General features: G+C 42.3%; 1 long non-coding RNA gene across 4 annotated transcripts; it reads right to left on the bottom strand.

Annotated features, from left to right (window-relative positions):
* Nucleotides 1–2,954: 2,954 nt before the first annotated feature.
* On the bottom strand, nucleotides 2,955–11,946 carry Gm30820. 4 transcript variants are annotated; one of them, XR_871445.1, is made up of 7 exons: nucleotides 11,681–11,946; nucleotides 11,105–11,284; nucleotides 8,897–9,105; nucleotides 8,420–8,487; nucleotides 5,170–5,405; nucleotides 3,787–3,882; nucleotides 2,955–3,239 (listed from the first exon to the last, which is right to left on the bottom strand). It is a non-coding gene; the product is annotated as a predicted gene, 30820 (long non-coding RNA). The 4 variants fall into 4 exon arrangements; XR_871447.1 differs by having other exon boundaries at nucleotides 5,170–5,402; XR_871446.1 differs by lacking the exon at nucleotides 3,787–3,882.
* Between the last annotated feature and the right edge of the window lie 222 nt (nucleotides 11,947–12,168).

Genomic DNA, 12,168 nt, shown 5'->3' with positions numbered 1-12,168 from the left:
TTGCTGAGCGTTCTGCTCAACTACAGTCCTGCCCATGCCTTTCCCTCTGACGTACTATTGGTCTGAAGCCAATCCCTGAGTGTTACCACGAGTTACCATGCAAAGTATCAGAAGCAAGGTCATGACCCCAGTTAAAACAATATATGTTAAGTGATATCTGCTTTCAGGTGACGTCATCTTACAAGTTAAGTTCAGAAATAAAGATAATAGCAGTCAGCTTCTGGTGTTCATTAAATATGAAAGAGGGGAACGGTCAAACCCATGTGCAAAAAGGATATTTAGGATACATAAATAAATATATGATTAGTTTTTATGTCATCTAGAGAAAAGAATTCTCATGGAGCCCATATTGGCTGAATGTCTATGTCATTGTTCAGCTAAGAAAAAAGAACCCAGGCATTCCAATCTAACTGGTAGACTGTTCCCTTAGGGGACATGAATGTCACACTGTCATAGCCTTACTCCCTTGCTGATAAGACTGTCCATGCTTCCCTTTGTCCTGGTTTTCACACACACTGAGGATCCACCAGTCATGACTGGCTTTTTCCGTAGCCTAGACCACAGAGTGAGAAAGGGGTACCAGGACCATGTGCATCAAGTCCACGGCATCAAGTCAGGGATGTGGCTAGGACTACCTTCAATACTTCTCTGCTGTGAACTGGTTTTGCCTGAGCTTATTGCCAAGAACCTGGCCAGCCAGGCACATTGAGCAAACTGAGTTTATAAAACCAATAAGCTAAGAGTCAGAATACACATGTGACTCTTGTAAAGACTATCTCCGAAATAAGCCTCATATGGAAGGCCATCCCAAAGCCCTAGGGGCTGCTACAATCTCCGAAACCATGACTCAAGTTTGCCTTCACCAGCAAACGTATGGTGAGGAATAAAAGGGGATCCACACCAGCTATCTTGGCAAAACTGGGAGAAAAAAAAAAATAAATGGTAACTGGTTATTTATAAACCTCCAATGCAAACAAACAAACAAACAAAACCACCAAGTTTCCAAGACTGTGAAGACTCCAAGACATAGCCATGACTGCCCCTCAAGATTAGGGAGCAAAAGAAAGGGTTTGTATCTTACTAAAATTTAGAAGACTGAGAAGAAAAGAGAAAGACCCTACAAAGCTGGAATTTAATCAACAAAGAAATGGTACCTGCAGCCAATGCTGGTGTTTCTGATGAAATCTGATGTAGCTCTGTAAGACATACAACATAAACCTCACATGCCCCACCTTCCTCTCCCTGCCATCCAGGCTCCTTCTCTACCCACTCTAGGAAGGATCCAAGGATGGGCACAGGCATTTGTCAGCCAGCTTACCCCTGCACTGAAAAACAGGCAGAAGAGAGATCTGGAGCTAAGACACCACTTAGTGTCACTCTGCTTCAGTGTTTAGGTCTTTGCTCCGTCTCTCATCTACTTCAGCATTAACACCAAGAAGGTAGGGGTTTTATTTCTTATCTGTTTGTTACTAATGGCAAAACTTGCTCCACAAATGGTTTTTCTCTTTTTCTTTTTTTAAAAGAAAGTCCTGAAAATAAATATGGCACCTGGCTAATTCTACTTGGAGAGAATGTAGACAGGTAATCTCCCCTTTTGTGTTTTAAAAATAACTTCTGACCATCCTGTGACAATTTGAATGTAAAATGTTTCTCATAGGATTATGTGTTTGGACTCTTGGTTCTCCACTCCCACACTATTTTGGAAGCTATGGAAACTTTAAGAGGTGCAACCTACATAGAGAAAGTAGATCAGGGGAAGCTAGCAGTGGAAGGTTATAACTACCCTCACCATCTTTTAGTATGCTTCCTGTCTGCTTACCAAATTTCCCCATCACATTGATACTCTACCTCACCAGAGACATGAAGCCCAGTGTCTATGGACTGAGCCTTTTAAAGCCATGAGCCCAGATACATTTTTTTCAATCTTAGATTGTTTGTGTCTGGTGCTTTGTCACATGGAGTCAGGCTAACTAATATACACCCCCATAAGTTTTCCTCAAAGAAGTTAAGAATCTTGCCCCTTCAGAGTCCCCATTAGGGAAGTGGGCTCTTGAGTAGGACTGAGCTCAAATTCAGCCCACAGAACCTACTCAGTGTGTTCCTTACACAAGTCCCTTAACCTATGAATCCACCGTATTCTCCTAAGGACAGGGGTTGCACATAGGATTGTCATGATGAGTGACCTACAAATGGCGGTGCATACGTATCTTCCCCACATCATCATTTCATTTCTGGACTATGTGCACCGTATGAGATAAGAGCTCAGTCTCTGTCTTCCTTAAAGACAGAGTATGGTTTCCATGGTGCCTCTACTCTGGACATCTGCCAGGGTCCTCCTTCACTGCCACGAAAGTATTAGAAAGCTTGAAGGCTCCAAGATTTCCTGACTTCTTCTCACTGAGGAGCGGGAGACTACTCGACTCTGAAGAGCCCAAAGCGAGCCTGTAGTGCGGCAAGAGGAGGAAAATGCTGATGATGAAGACTTCACCTCAAAAAGAATTTCCTGGTAGTGATTTGAGTGCCAGAAGAGAATCACCCACAGTGATAAGGAAGCAAGGAAGGGAGGGAGGGAAGAGGGAGGGGAGGGGGGAAGGAGGGACGGGAGGGAGGGAGAAAGGAAGGGACTTTCCTTCTGCATTTAAAATAAAATATACTTTATGTGCATTTTTTCTTTCTTTTTTATTTCTTTTTTTTTGGAGGGGGGGTTTCAAGACAGGGTTTCTCTAGCCCTAACTGTCTTGGAACTCTCTTTGTACACCAGACTGGCCTATGAACGCTCAGAAATCTGCCTGCCTCTGCCTTCTAAGTGCTGGGATTAAAGGTGTGTGCCACCACACCTGGCTATGTAGAGGCAACTTCTTAAATCAAGTTATCCATATTTTCTAACTTCTATAGAATAAATATGTACCAGCTGTATAATAAAAACCTTTAATAGCACAGTAGTAGTGGTTGTTTTCAAGTCTTACAGTTACAGAATACGTCAAATGTTTCCAGCTAGGCTTCGTTTTCAGTATGATTTTGTAGACTGAGCATGCTCCCAGGGGCTGCAGCTGGCATGTGCTTATCAAAGCACTCATGGTAAAGCCTTGGCAATGCCTTTAACCTCTTACAGCTTGGATTCTCCATGCAAGAATAAAAAGATGCTCAAGAGCATTGGGTGATGCTGGCTGTTGATCTTAAGGCCGGCTTAGTCTACAGAGTGAATCCCAAGACAGCCAGGGATGCAGAATAGAGACACCCTGTTTCAGAAAACAAACAAACAGAAATGAATATTGGTTGTTTAGTCAGTCAGTACTAACTGACTATAAAAACATGACACACTGTTTTGTTTAAGATGAACAAAATTTTAGTTAAAGTATCTAAGTGTAAGCTGTTTTCACTGCTGTGAAAAGAAAATGATTCACTCTTTGCGTATATCCTAAACATCGAGTTTTCAGTAGTCTTAGGCCCTGAAAGTTAGGACTCACTCTGGATGACATGGAGAAAGGAGATAGTCTTGGTGCATAATCACAGTTGATACCACGTGCATACAAAAGAGATTCATTAAAAATCTTACTCTGGGGACTGGAAAGATCGCTCAGCACTTAAAAGCACTGGATATTCTTCCAGAGAGCCCAGGTTTGATTCCAGCACTTATATAGTGATTCGCAAGCATCTATATATAACACCAATCCCTGAGGACCCAAAGCCTCTATGGGTACCAAGTATATGTGTGATGCACACACATAAACGCAAGCAAAACACAGGTACACACAAAATTAAAATGAATAACTTTTGTAAGCTTACACATTATTCGTTTTTTCCATCTGACAGTAAGATACAGTTCACGTAGCAGATATTAATCTTTCCGGTGCAGAGTTGTTCAAGTTCTGACATGTTAATCTTTCCAGTGTGGAGTTGTTCAAGTTCAAACAGGCATGGTGTTCGGTAACCGCCATGCCAATGGAAAAATAAAATTCAGACAACAGAACAGCTCCATCACCCTGACCGAACCCGTTCTGTTCTTTTGCAGTTCAACTTTCTCCCCAGCCCCAGCTCCTGGCACCCACTGATTATTCTGCCATTCACTGCATAAAATAAAACCTTTTGGTGTGGCATTTGCCTGCTGTCACTGAGATGATGCGTGGAAGACTTTGTGATGTCGCGCCATCTGTCAGTAACCTAGTCCTTTTATTGCTGAGTGTAGGATTGTCAGGTTATGTAAATGTATCAAATTTTGTTTACCCAGGTGAAAGATATTTGGTTTGTTTCCAGTTTGGAGTGATTATGAATAAAGCCGCTATAAACATTCATACACAGGTTTTTGAAATGGACACATAGGTGTCCATTTCACTTGAGGAAACACCCAGGAGAGGAGATCCTGGGTCACAAGTATATATACATTTAACTTCTGAAGGGTTGTGCCCTATGCACTCACAGCAGTAGATCAAAGTCCCAAATGCTCCCAGTCCCAGATAATGTTTGCAGAGGTTCACGTGTGTTCATTTGAAGGGTTCTAAAATGAGCATTTGATGGTATTTTGAAATACCCAAATGGTTAGTGATGTTAAACATCCCTTTTTATGGATTTCTCTGCTATCCATATACCTCTTTGATGAAATAGCCTGTCCTCTCATTCAGTAGTTTGGTCATTGAGTTTGGAGAGTTCTTTATTCTATATACAAATCTTTTGTCATATATATATATACATATATATATATATACATATGTATATATATGTACATATGTATATAGGTGTGTGTGTGTCTGTGTGTGTATGCATGTATATGTACATGTATGAGATACATAGATAGATAGATAGATAGATAGATAGATAGATAGATAGATAGAAAGATATTATGGCCTCGAGTGTGACTTTTCTCCTCATTCTCCTAAATTAAATTATTCTTTTTCAGTTGAAAAAAAAAACGTATTTTAGTCATGGTGACTATAGTTAAAACAATACACTATATACTTGAAAACTGCTCCCAGAAGAGGTTTTAGAGGTTCTTATCACACATATAACACACACAGAAAGAGATAATAATGTTAATTAATTTAGCCAGGCTACTATATACACATGCATGAACTCATAAGTTCATGCTTTCTATAAAAATGTACAACTTTACCTGCTAATCAAACATAGATATTTCAAAAGCAGTAGCCTGGGATCCAGACTGTAGCAACTCACCACAGACCCATGCCACCGCAGAGCTTCGAAAGAACATCTCCGGTGCACATGTGGTCTACTTTTCAGCTGTGCCTCTCGTTTTCTTTTCCTTCTGGATCCAGAGGAACCATGTGGCACTAAGAGACTGCATGCAACTTCAGAAAGGGCACTCCAGGAGATGGGTATGTGTGAAGAGGGCATGAAGGAGGTACTGGCCAAGCCAGGTCTTGAAGAATGAGAGATGCCACTGTCTACTGCTACAAGGAACAGAATTATCAGCGGACCATGGATGGCATAATAATGATAAATTGGATCTGCCATGCTATTATCCCCCCAACCCCACATGCCTTGTTCTTATGTTTTAACAACTAAGTAGAGGGTATTATCAAAAACATCAACATCACACAGTTTTAAAGAACTATTCTGGTTTCATTCCACTACAGTGACAACCGCCATGACCATGGACAACTTAGGAAAGGGCTTATTTCTTCTTATAAATTACAGTTTATTACTGGGGGAGATCATGACAGAAACTTAAAACTGAAACCATGGAGGAAGGCTGCTTGTTGGCTTGTTCATACAATCACTCAACCGCTTATGGGCCCACGTTCACCTTTCTCATGCAGCCCAGATCCACCAGCATAGGGATGGTGCTGCCCACAGTGGGCCCTCTTACACCGTTGAACAATCTCCCACAGTTATGATCACAGGCTGATCTGATCTAGACAATCTCACAACAGAGATTCACTTCTCCACTGACTCTGGGCTATGTCAAGTTGATGGCTAAAGCTAACTGGGATAGGAAACCTATCATGCAGAACATAAAGAAAATAATGAACAGGGGTTCTGTTTAAGGATGTGGATGATGTCATTGGTGTGCCAGGAAGGGTGGAGAGCCAGCTCCCCTCTATTAGGTCATCCAAGGATACAGGTTTATCTATCCTGTGGCTCTCCCATCCTCAGATGCTCAGTAAAGCTAACTCACCAGCACTTTATTTGCATTTCTCCCCAAGGGAAAAGAGGGAGGAAGCATAAGTCATTTCCTTCTATGGACATGACCTAGAAGTCACTAATGTCCTTAGGAACAGATCTTAATCACTCATCCACAGCCAAGCTAGGAAGGTATTAGCTGGGCAGTTGTGAACTCTACCTAAATCACTAGCTAGCAATAGCAATCCGTCATGGGTGGGAATCAGGGGCATTTTAACTAAAACCACATCTTCTGCCAGGTGTGAGGGCATGCATCTACAATCCCAGCACTCAAAACTTTGAGGCAGGAGGATGTCAAGTTCCAAACCAGATCATCTTAGTTATGGAGACCCAGAAACCCCAGTTACCTTTGCAAACTATGGAAGGCTTTACCCACAGTTGCTTCTGAGCGACTATGAATTAACTGAGACTGAATGAGATCTGCCCTTGCCTTAGAAAAGTGAGAGCTGCTGGGCGGTGGTGGCGCACACCTTTAATCCTAGCACTTGGGAGGCAGAGGCAGGCGGATTTCTGAGTTCAAGGCCAGCCTGGTCTACAAAGTGAGTTCTAGGACAGCCAGGGCTATACAGAGAAACCCTGTCTTAAAAAACAAAAACAAAAAACAAAAAAGAAAAGTCAGAGCTGAGGATGACAAAATAATCCTTTTAGCTGGAACCTGAAGGACGCTGAATTTACGGCACCAGATGCAGCCATAGAACTGATATCACACAAGTTCAATCCCACTCAAAATCGCCTAAGAACTGAGTTAGCAGAGACAGGAAAGGGAGGCCGTTGAGTAACTGTCCTTGTGATCCCCCCACCCCCACCCCCGCAGTGAGAGACAATTTCTTCCTCATCCTAGAAGAGAGAGGGATGGACCCTTTCTCGTGGCTGACTGAGCAAGGCTCAGGTAAAGCACTCCTGAAAATCAAGATGCTATTTCTTGACCAGAGAAATTCCCTCCCAGATGCTCAGGATAAACAATTCTGGTTTGGGTCTGGATGAGGAGTTTCCTGAATGCCTCAGTTTCCAACCACCACCATCAGAAATTAGCACAACCTTCGTGGCTTAAGGCAATGCATACTCACAGTTACTGTGCTGAAGGTCACAAGTCTCATTAAACTAAAACCAAGGTGCTGACAGGATTACGTTCCTTCTGCTGGCTCCAGGGGACAATCAATTCCTGGGCTTTTCTGACGTCTAAAGGCTTCCTGCCTTCTTTGCCTCCTGGCTCCACTCCTACCTTTATGCCAGAAACTGCATCACTCCGACCTCTGCTGTTTCTCTGACTCTGTCCTCCCTGCCTCCCCCTTAGAAGGAGCCTTGTGATTAAAACAAGTTCACCTAAACTATCCAGGATGAAGGTCCCATTGAAATAATCATCTCTGCAAAGCTTTTTTTGGCCACATAAAGTATCATGTTCACAGGTTTGGTCAGCGTGGATAGACTTAGGAAGTGGTCTTCTACATTTCTATCATGGCATGGGACTTTCCGTCCCTAACGTATGAAAGTTAGTCACCCTATTGCCAGATCTTGGGAGAACATGAAAATGTCTTTTGATCACCATCATTTTCCTCTAGTGGGTAGAGAGCTAAGAATCCTGTAATATGCTAGACAATACCTCATAACAAAGATGCCCAGCATGAAAAGAATGTCAAGATTAGAGACACCACAAAAGGTAAAAGTAGCATCCCGAGGTAGTAAAATGGATGGTTTTCTCATCATTGATCTGCATAGAAGAAATGGAAATGGACATACGGGGGTGAGGAACATGAGTTTCTATTCTTGACATGGAATGGCCACTTGCATTTCCTGTAAATTGAGCGGCTTTTGGGGGCAGGTGGTGAGAGGAAGTAGACTTTCAGGCATCCCAATCTGAAGGTGTGCCAGACAAGAGGTGGCATCAAATAACAGGGCAGACTCTAGGGGTGAGGAAAGGGTGTGGAGCAATCTGGAAGAGGTTGAGCCAATGCTAGACCTTCCAGAAAGGGAATCACACAGTGGGGAGGCTTCATGTGGTCTCCTCAGAGCATATTCACACATCCATGGGACAATCAGCCTCAAGACAGCTGCCACAGGAAAGGCAGCCTCAGCCATAGCTGATTGCAGAGCATGGACGTACGGTTGGTGTCTCCATCCTGGCTCTTCATCTTTAAGTCCTCCAATTTGAATACAGGAATGGAACAGAAGGACAGGACATGTGCCTCCTGTGCTCAGTATCTTTCAAGTCAGAAGGCCTGCCTGGCATGGATAAAGAAGAATCTTAAATGTGCTGTGAGACTACAGTTTAAACTAGACTTACTTCCATAAGTTCTCAGTGACCGAAAAGTCAGAGGATTGGCCCAAGATGCTTAAGGATCTGCAGCTAACCTAGTGGAGCAGATGAACAAAGATTCATTAAAAACAGTGCTTGAAGAAAATAGTCTTATTCTTCAACCTCACCAAATTAAGTCTTCAAAATAAAAGCATTCCATTGGCTAGAGTCATTGGGCATAAACAAAGACCTCAGTGCAAAAAGTGTGATGGAGTCTGGTACCTGAGACCAGAACCAACGGCCTCCATGAGACATAAGCAACGGTGCATTAGAACCTCTGTGGACGGGTGTTCCTACCTTCAGTCATCTGGGCTACTCATGAGATCAAGTGACCCAGTTAAAGGACCCTAATGGCAAATTAGATCAATGTGACCTATATAGTTGGCTTTCAGCAGACTGTTCAACCTCAAAGTAGAAATGTTTCTTTCTCCTCATAATTCTAACCAAAAGCCATTGATCACCTACCTGGCTTTATAGAAGAAATGCATTGACATATTAGCTTGACGTTGGCTTGTCATCTATCTTAGTTGGGTTTTTATGCTGTGATAAAGACTGTGACCAAAAGCAAGTTGGTGGAAGAACGGGTTTATTTCAGCTCACGGTTTCAGGTAACTGTCTATCATTCCTGAGAGAATTCAGTGCAGGAACTCAAATCAGGAGCCTGAAGGGAGAAACTGAAGCAGAACCCATGGGTGAATGGTGCTTACTGGCTTGTTACTCATGCCTTGCTCCACCTGCTTCCCTAATAACTCCAAAGCACCTATCCTAGGGTGGCACCAACCAGAAGGGGTTGGGCTCGCCCACCTCAATCACCAATCGCAAAAAAAACACCCTACAGAATTCACAGGCCAATCTGCTGGAGTATTTCCTCATATCTTAGAAGAAGCTAATTCTTCTCTTCCAGAAACTTACCAAAAGTATTTTGAACTCAAGGTTCTCTATCTAACCAGTATACTTTTCTCTTGTAATATATAAAATTTCTTACTTATAATTCAATACCTAAGTTACTGTAATTATCATTCCATCTAACATATTTTTATATAATAATGTGCCTACTGCATAAGAGAAAAAAATTCATGCTTCCATGAAATTGTTCAAATATTGAAATATAACAGGGTCTATACACCAGCAACACTGGGATTAAATTTTAATTTTAAAATGTAAGAAATTACATAATGATTATACTAAGCTAAAAATTATAGGGTGAAAAAATATATAAATGAATTGTATAACATCCATATGTGCAAAAAAAAATACAACTGGGAGGAACAAGGAAATAGATCCCTGATAGGCAGTCAGACAGGGACAGGGGGCCATGACTAGGTAAGAAAGATGGCTGGCTTCTTTCTCACTCCTCTGACCCGAGACAAAAACCTGAAGTTTGAAACAAAGGCCTTGTGGGATTTTCTTTCACCAATAAGGGCCCCTGTTGATGGACTGGCCCAAGCCCAGATCCTCACGTGTTTATATAACAGTTGTGAGCCAATCTGCCATCCTGTCTTTCTTCAAACTGGCCAACACTAAATAAGGGGAAGAGGACCCTTTAAAGTCTTTGAAACCCCCAGCCCTCAAGGAAGGGCCCAGCTTCTTCCACAGTAGCTCTCACCTCTCCCTTATGGAAGGTCTTTCTTTTCGTGTGCTTGTTCCATACATGTGTTTCCTCACCCCTAATAAAAGCCTGTCTTTACAGGCTGATTCTGTCTGTTTCTGTTCTCTATGTCTGAGTTGGTTGTTTTTTTTTTTTTCTTTTCACTGATGATATGTAACACACTCAAGATTTTTCCTGTTAATTAGTGAACTGGTCAAGCATATTAACCCTTATCAACAACCCTAGATAGTAAAAACTACACAAGTAATACTCGGTGTGACTATTGAGTGGGAAAGGAAGGATTGCAGTAGGAACTTGGAGGAGGAAGGATGTTCCTCCCAAAGAAAGGGATCAGAGAAAAGTTTGGGCAAAATTGTACCCCATGAGAAAGTGGCTGAAGAATGGATTCTGTAGAACCAGACAGGGTCAAGCAAGCCATAAACCAAATGATGGTCACTTTAAGAAATGTCAGCACACTGTCTTTCTTCTCACTTAAAAACTCTTCTATCTTAACAGAGAAAAGAATTGAGAAAGGAGGTATGGAGAAAGAAAGAATGCAAGAAAAAGAACAAAGAGATGGATACTTGATGGAAGAAAACCGAGAAAATGAGAAATGAAGAAATAAAAGCTGCCTTGGGGTCCACCTTAGGCTCCACACAGGGAGTCCCAGTCACTCTATTCAAAGCCATGGTCAAGCAAAGCCCTCCTTGTTTCCCCATTTCTCATGCCTTGCTCACTTCTTTGATTACTACAATCTGCCATTGCTTCTATCAAGAGGTTCCATTTGAACCTCTCCCAATAAGATCTCCTATCCCCTATTTCCTATTTCCTGCTTTTGTCTTGCCCAGTCTTTCTGGTTAATTCACCTTGTGTCCTCTCTCACAATATACTTCCTTATATGTGGTGGTTTTCCACCATGTGGGGGACAATTTTCTCCTCCCAGGTTCATATATCTATGTCTGATACAGATTTTGGTACACTCAATGGGCCTGGAGCAGGTACAACTAGCATCTAGTGATCAGAGACCTGGAGCAATCCAGAACATCCTACAGCCGACAGGACAACATCACACCACATTGAATTACCTGGCTCAAAATGCCAGCTGTCCCAAAGCTCAGAAGCTGCTGTGCTGTGCATGCAAAGGTTGCTGTAGAGAAAGCTTGATCCCAGTGTGGCATTGTTTAAAGGAGGAATCCAGTGGAAGATGACTAGGTCAAAGGGGGGCAACACTCCCTGAAATATTGATGTAATTACCTAGAAAAAGCCTAGAATGTTGTAAATAAGCCATTAGGAATTGGTCTCCCATGAGAAATCGCTCAGAAGGGATTAATATCATTATCATGAGACCTTATTTAGGTGTTTTAAATTTTTTATTACATTTTAATTCATTCCTGTGTGCCACATGTGGAGATCAAAGCACAACCTGCAATAATGGGTTCTATCCTTCTACCATATGGGTACCAGGGATCGAACTCAGGCTGTCAGGCTTGACAGCAAGCACCACTAAGCCATCTCACCCGCTCCCTACCCAGTTCTAAAGAGAATGGCTTACTATTAAGTGAAACTATTTCATGTACATAAAAGTATTCAGTGCTGCATTATGAAAACAAAGCCTGGAGACTAGTTACATAACAGGGTTAGCTGAATAATCCTTGTCTTACCTGATATGTTCATAGCCTTTCCTTCATGTGTGTTCACAGTCCTTCATGTGTGTTCAAAGCCCTTCATGTGTGTTCAAAGCCCTTCAAGTGAGAAAATGCTTAGGAGCAGGCCATGGTGTCAGGTACCTGTAATGCCAGCACTTGGGAGGTAGAGATGGAAGGTAAGGGGGGAATCAAGAATTTGAAGTAAAGCTATTCTTGGTTACAAGATCAGTTTCAACTACATAAGTCCTTGTCGAAGAGGAGGGAGAGAGGGAGGGAGAGAGGGAGGGGAAGAGGGAGGGAGGGGAGGAGGGAGGGGGAAAGAAACGGGGGAAGAAGGTGGGAGGGAAGGGAAGAGAAAAACAGGGGAAAGAAGAAAGCTTGGTTAAAATGATAATTAAAAATCTGATTAAATGTTTGTTTTTACACATTATTTAACTGCAGTTGTGGCTCACAAGCAACCATAACTCCAACTCCAGGAAATCTAATGCCCTCTTCTGACCTCA

This window comes from Mus musculus, chromosome 10 (assembly GCF_000001635.26).
Source record: "Mus musculus strain C57BL/6J chromosome 10, GRCm38.p6 C57BL/6J".
Lineage (NCBI taxonomy): Eukaryota > Metazoa > Chordata > Mammalia > Rodentia > Muridae > Mus > Mus musculus.
The sequence above is the reverse complement of the archived record's forward strand: the minus strand, read 5'-3'. Positions and strand labels throughout refer to the sequence as shown.